Genomic DNA, 6,882 nt, shown 5'->3' with positions numbered 1-6,882 from the left:
TTGCTTTTAAAGTCAAGTGCTACATTATACAAACTCCATTAAGGGAATTTGCATTAACATTCACAGAAAAAAAAAATCAACTCAAACGCACATGTAAACCAAGGCATTGTTTAGGATTCATGCCAATCAACTTCATTTAGTCTGGCTTGCACAGAATCATGGGATGGACAGGTGTTATTCTTAGTTCTCTCTTAAGTTTTGGAAGCATATTAACTTTTCTTTGTAACAACACAAAATATATTCAGTGAGATTTTTTTTATAATTAAATCTTTATTGTTCAGATTATTACATTTGTTCCTCTTTTTCTCCCCCATAACTCCCCTACTCCCAGTTCCCGCCCCACCCTCCGCCCTTACTCCCCACCCATTGTCCTCATCCATAAGTGCACGAGTTTTGTCCAGTCTCTTCCCGCATCTCCCACACCCCTTTCCCCACCAAGAATAGTCAGTCAATTCCCTTTCTATGTCCCTGATTCTATTATAATCACCAGTTTATTCTGTTCATCAGATTATTTATTCACTTGTTGATAGATGCATATTTGTTGTTCATAATTTGTATCTTTACCTTTCTCTTCTTCTTCCTCTTCTTCTTTTTTTAAATTAAATCTTTATTGTTCAGATTATTACATTTGTTCCTCTTTTTTCCCCCCATAACTCCCCTCCTCCCAGTTCCCGCCCCACCCTCCGGCCTCACTCCCCACCCACTGTCCTCATCCATAGGTGCACAATTTTTGTCCAGTCTCTTTCCGCATCTCCCACACCCCTTTCCCCCCCAAGGATAGTCAGTCCATTCCCTTTCTATGTCCCTGATTCTATTATAATCACCAGTTCATTCTGTTCATCAGATTATTTATTCACTTGATTCTTAGATCCACTTGTTGATAGATGCATATTTGTTGTTCATAATTTGTGTCTTTACCTTTTTCTTCCTCTTCCTCTTCTTAAAGGATACCTTTCAGCATTTCATATAATCCTGGTTTGGTGGTGATGAACTCCTTTAGCTTTTCCTTATCTGTGAAGCTCTTTATCTGACCTTCAATTCTGAATGATAGCTTTGCTGGATAAACTAATCTTGGTTGTAGGTTCTTGGTATTCATCACTTTGAATATTTCTTGCCACTCCCTTCTGGCCTGCAAAGTTTCTGTTGAGAAATCAGCTGACAGTCGTATGGGTATTCCCTTGTAGGTAACTGAGTTTCTTTCTCTTGCTGCTTTTAAGATTCTCTCTTTGTCTTTTGCTCTTGGCATTTTAATTATGATGTGTCTTGGTGTGGTCCTCTTTGGATTCCTTTTGTTTGGGGTTCTCTGCGCTTCCTGGACTTGTAAGTCTATTTCTTTCACCAGGTGGGGGAAGTTTTCTGTCATTATTTCTTCAAATAGGTTTTCAATATCTTGCTCTCTCTCTTCTTCTGGCACCCCTATAATTCTGATTTTGGTACGCTTGAAGCTGTCCCAGAGGCTCCTTACACTATCTTCGTATTTTCGGATTCTTTTTTCATTTTGCTTTTCCGGTTGGGTGTTTTTTGCTTCTTTGTATTTCAAATCTTTGACTTGATTCTTGCACTCCTCTGGTCTGCTGTTGGGAGTCTGTATAATATTCGTTATTTCAGTCCGTGTATGCTTAATTTCTAGTTGGTTCTTTATCACAACATCGAGGGTCTCATTAGATTTCTTGAGGATCTCACTACATTTATTGGCAGTTTTTAGAAAATTATTGAAAGACCTCAAAAGTGTGGTTTTGAGCTCTATATCTTCCATTTCTGACATTTGCGTCCTGTTTCTTTGTCTCCGCATTTTTTTATGCTTTCTTGGTGCACCCCCTAGTGATCTTTTTCCAGTGAGATTTTATTTACTTAGGAATAAATATGTTTGGTTCAAAGGTGGAAAATTATTGGTGTTGGCTGGCATTTAATTATGTTATGATTTTAACTAATAATAAATTGGACAAAACTCTCATTATAGAAACTTCTCTATGATTTTGTTTTGAGAGAAATTCTATTTCATACACAACAGTGAGGAAAAAATGGAATTGAAGTGAGTTAACATGCTTAGGTACTTTAACTTCACTTTAATGGAAGAAAGCTCTGCCTCCCGGAAGACACTCCATGATTTCCCCCAACCTTCCTGTCCAGTCTTTACTCCCACCCAGAACCTCCGCTTCCTCCAGTTGGGGTCTTTAATACCTCCTCTCACATACCATGGGAATGCTTCTGTGCCTTTCCTTACCTTCCCCCAAACCTGGTGTACCCTCTACTCTTCTCCTCAGTCTGTGAACTGCAGCCATCTTTCAAGATTTTTTTCTGAACTATCATAGCCCCCAGTGAGCTTATATTTCCTTAGAATTTGCATTGCCCTTGTTTGTATAATTTTACTCAACACTATAATTCTGTAATTACAGTTTTATAACTTAACTCATACTGGGTTATAGTGCATACTTCCCTCAAACACTTTCTTGTTTTTAGTTCTCAACACTACTCCCACCCTGAAACCTACCCAGTCCTTGAGTCAAACACTAACCCTGAAGGAGGTGGAGGACATTCTTTTTGAATGGTTTCTTTGATTAACAGAGCCAAAAATTCTACAAGGAAGAATTCCATGAGACCCCCGTACCCTTCTACTCTCTGTGATGTCAGAAATGAGTAGGTATTTGATACTTGCCAAATAAACATGATTTCTTAAAGCAAGTTTTGCTTCTGGAAAATACTTGTTTTTAAAAACAAATCTGTTTTTCTAGGATAGAGCAAGCTGACTAAAAACATGCCTACTTCACACAATTTAGGGTCACATTCACACAAACTAGCTTTCCTACAGCATGCTTGCCACCTATACTACTACTCTTGTGTTTAAATTTTGCCCTCTTTCTTTTGTCTGCTTCCTCAAATATATTATTTGTTGTGTTACCATTTTCTGTCAAATATTAATTCGCTTGTCAACTACTTTTAAAAGAATGTTCTCTCTATTCTTATGTTCGTTTTCCCCAAACTGTCTTCATTTAATTATAATTTGGCACCAAGCAATTTCCTTGAAGACTGAGTTTGTGAGAGCTTTCCTTTTCTTTTAGTAAAAGTTTCTCAATGAATAATGCTTTATATTTACACTTTTAGTGTGTTTCTTTTTCTTTTTTTCCAAAGGGACACAAACCAGTTATTTTAATTGACAAATAGGATTATCCTGGCTCCAATGAATGAATTTTTTGTTAATCCTCACCCGAGGATATTTTCCCATTGATTTTTAGAGAGAGTGGAAGGGAGGGAGAGAGACACAGAGAGAGAAATACAAGCAGTCCTCGGGTTACGTTGGATTCGAGGTACATTGTTTTGTGGTTACGTCGCCATCTCCCATTGATTTATTAAAAAAAAAGTTCCATCATTTCGACGTATGTACATATGTGCTTTATGTTTTTTATTATTTATTTACCACAAGTAAAGGTCAGGAATTGTTATCTTTCTTTTAAATTTTTTTTTACTGTTTCACTTCATTACTGCTGTGTATATGTTCCAGGTGAGTAACACAGGTGCTTATTTAGGTGGGTTCCAACTTACGGCGGAAATATCTCCCACGTAACCTAAGGACCTACTGTGATGTGAGAGAGACAGATCAATTGGTTGCCTCCCGCACACGGCTGGGGATCTTATCTGTAACCAGAATCAAACCTAGGACCTTTCAGTCCATGGGCCAAAGCTCTATCCACTGAGCCAAACCAGGTAGGGCATGAATGGATTTGTTTAAAAGGTGTTCTTTGTTTATAGGTCAAGTAGCCCAGGTTTGATCTTGAGAAACATCTCATCACAACTAAAATCACTATCTAAAAGAACTCGACAGCTAAATGTCAACCTCTAAAAGAAACAGTCAGACAGTCCTGGACTCATGACTGTTGGTTGCTTCATATCTGGCTTCACTGAATTCAAGACATTGCCCCACAGAATTCCATTCTCTTCCTTCTCAGGGAAGCACTGGCAATTAAGGAATGATTGCATTTTATGATTTAGGCCCCTTGCAAGGGTTAAAGCCTGGGGTTAAGGCTGAAAACAGAAACTTTCCAAGGAAGCTTTAAATGGAAAGGAAATCTAGCATCCTATCAGTTCCCACCAATCCCCTTTGCCCACATATGAAGCATCCTCCCACCTACATTAAGGGAGTTCTTTTAGGACCCCACCCAGCCAGGCTGCTTAGTGATCAGAACATGACTGACATGGCTTCTGCCAGACAGAGCAACACAGGTCCCGGCAGACAGGTCAGGACTGTGGAGTCTTGTACATTGAATAGGGCCTGCAAACAAGATAGGTGCTCTCAGGTTTGCCACATCCCCACACATTCCAGTCGACTTTCACTTGGGCCAGTTCCTGCTTTGATGTTACTTTAGACTAAAACTTCTGTTTTCCTGAGCAAAAACACATAAACAAAAACAAAAATAATGTAAAGACACTAGGACAAAGTCCACATCTACCTCTGTCCTGTACTTTTTCCCTTTCACAGGTTCTTGCTTAATGTATTAACACCATCCTGCTATTAAAAATTAGACTAAGAATTCCCACCAAAACAACCAACCAACCAACCAACCAACCAACCAACCAAAAAAGCCCCAACTTGGCAATGTTTTCATTTACAACTGAGATTAAATAACAGCTGTTTCCTCTAAAGCAGGGGTGGGGACCATTCGGCCCATGGGCCCTATAAGGCCCTGAAAATCATTTGGTCTGGCCCTGCCAAGGCATTAGGGGTGAGTTAATTAAATGTTTGACAAATATAGCAGGCTAATTTTTAAATTGATAATTTTGTATGGCCCACAAATGATATTTTAAGTATCCAAATGGCCCTTGGCAGATACGGTTTCCCCACCCCTGCAAAATAACACATATAGAAACATGACTATTCACTGATATTTTTCTTCTTTTAAATATTAATGGCTATTGCACAAGGTTGTATTTGGTCTTTCACATATGGAGAAATCTCAATTCTTGTCAATATCCTTCATAACTGGTTCAATATATTAAACTTTAAAATCCAGATCTTGATTTTTTTCCTGATTGTAGCACTCAGAGATTGTTTGATTTCTTGTATTGGATAAGATCCCAAGAAACAATAACTCTTTAATCCATCATCTTTAACATCTGAGCTTTACTTCTATTATTATTTGATAAACTTGTTTCCATGCATCTTCGAAAAAGATTTTCCAATTTCTTCATTTTTAGATTATTGAGGTATAACAGTCATAGTTAATATTACCTCTTTATACTTTGAATGCAGTGCCTTGACCTGGAAGAGGGAGGGAGGAAATGGAGAACTTGGCATTAGCTTTGTCCATTAAAACACATTTTATCCTAGTCTCTTTCATTTCCTTTCTTCCTTTCTCTCTGGCTCAGGGGCAGAAACTGATGGAGATCAGTGGAGGAATTGAGTGAGGGTGGGTTTTTAGAATAATTCAGGTCAGGTGTGTGTGTGGTGGGGGCGGGTAGGAATCTGTGATAAGCATTACACAATCCAAATCTTTCTGTTGCTGGGTTTCCCCATGTCAGAGTCTTCTTGCATGCTTTATTTTGAATGAATATTCCAGTCATCTTCAAAATTTACATTTATCATCTTTTTAAATCTGTGTTTGCAGCTTTTTCAACCTTCTTATGGTTTTAACCTGACTGATCCTTATTGTCGCCTTTTGGACAACCAATATAATAGTCTTCATGATCCACATTTAAGAGCGTACCATTCACGTGAAGATATCCGGAGGAGATTAAAGAAAGGAGGCTACATCACCCGCAATAATGAAGTGGGTCGAAGATTACTTCCTTTTAATCATTGAAGACTTCCAAGACTTGATATAAACTGGCTTCAATACCTTACTGGAGTGGGGGTGGGGTTTCACTTTTAACTTGGTGATACTTAATGAGAAATTCTATAAATTACTTAGTATTTTGGGTCAAGGGAAAATCAGACAACAATTGTGTTTCTAAATGATACTACTTCTTCCACCTTTTTTGTTTATAATATCAAAAGGTGATTACCAAGTAATTTGAGGATATAAAAATAATTTTCTGACTGTATCACAGTTCTCTTTCTCTGTCTCCAGTGATTTTGTATGCTTGTCAAGGATTATGTCTTACGAAATTTTTAAAAACTCGAGACAAAATAAGAACACGGGTACTTACTTTGGCAGCACATATACTAAAATTGGAATGATACAGAGATCAGCATGGCCCCTGTGTAAAGATGACATGCAAATCCATGAAGCTTTCCATATTTTTTAAAAAGAAAAAAAAAATTAGGAACACAGCAATATTAGCCTGATACAATCTTGATAAAACATAAGAATAGTTTTATATTCTAATATGTATTGAATATGTAATCATTATTACACTAGAGGCTCAGTGCATGAATTTATGCACATTGAAAGAACATTAATTAGAAGAAATATTTTAGAGGCTGGGAAGGGACCATGGGAGTTTGGCTCCAGGGCATGTCTGGCCCGTCTCGCCCAGTCCCAATTGGCGGGACTCCAGCAGCAAGCTAACTGATTGGTTGGAGTGTCTGCCCCCTAGTGGTCAGTGTGTGTAATAGTGACTGATCGAGCGGTCGACCAAATGGTCGACCAATTGGTTGGACACTTAGCATATTAGGTTTTTATATATATAGATAGGCATTTTATTCTAACTCCAATTATATGTACTAAATTCATAAATCATATTTTAAAAAAGTAATGAGACTTAGATATGTCCTGTTGTTTAACAATTGTAGAGAGCTACTACTTACAAAATTGTTAGCAATTTATTACTCTTGATACCAAAATGCTATCAAATTGCATATTAATATTTTTCCTTCAGAAACTGATTGCTATGATTTTTAAATGTTTATACTTATATTTTTTGTTATTGTTTTGTTTTTTAGGTTAT

General features: G+C 37.5%; 1 non-coding gene across 1 annotated transcript; it reads left to right on the top strand.

Annotated features, from left to right (window-relative positions):
• Positions 1 to 6,133: 6,133 nt before the first annotated feature.
• On the top strand, positions 6,134 to 6,237 carry LOC132223935 (U6 spliceosomal RNA). The gene has a single exon (XR_009450559.1). It is a non-coding gene; the product is annotated as a U6 spliceosomal RNA (small nuclear RNA).
• Positions 6,238 to 6,882: the final 645 nt, after the last annotated feature.

The sequence above is a fragment of the Myotis daubentonii genome, chromosome 1 (genome assembly GCF_963259705.1).
Source record: "Myotis daubentonii chromosome 1, mMyoDau2.1, whole genome shotgun sequence".
In the NCBI taxonomy this organism is placed as follows: Eukaryota; Metazoa; Chordata; class Mammalia; order Chiroptera; family Vespertilionidae; genus Myotis; species Myotis daubentonii.
Note: the sequence above shows the minus strand (reverse complement) of the source record. Positions and strands in the feature narration are given on the sequence as shown.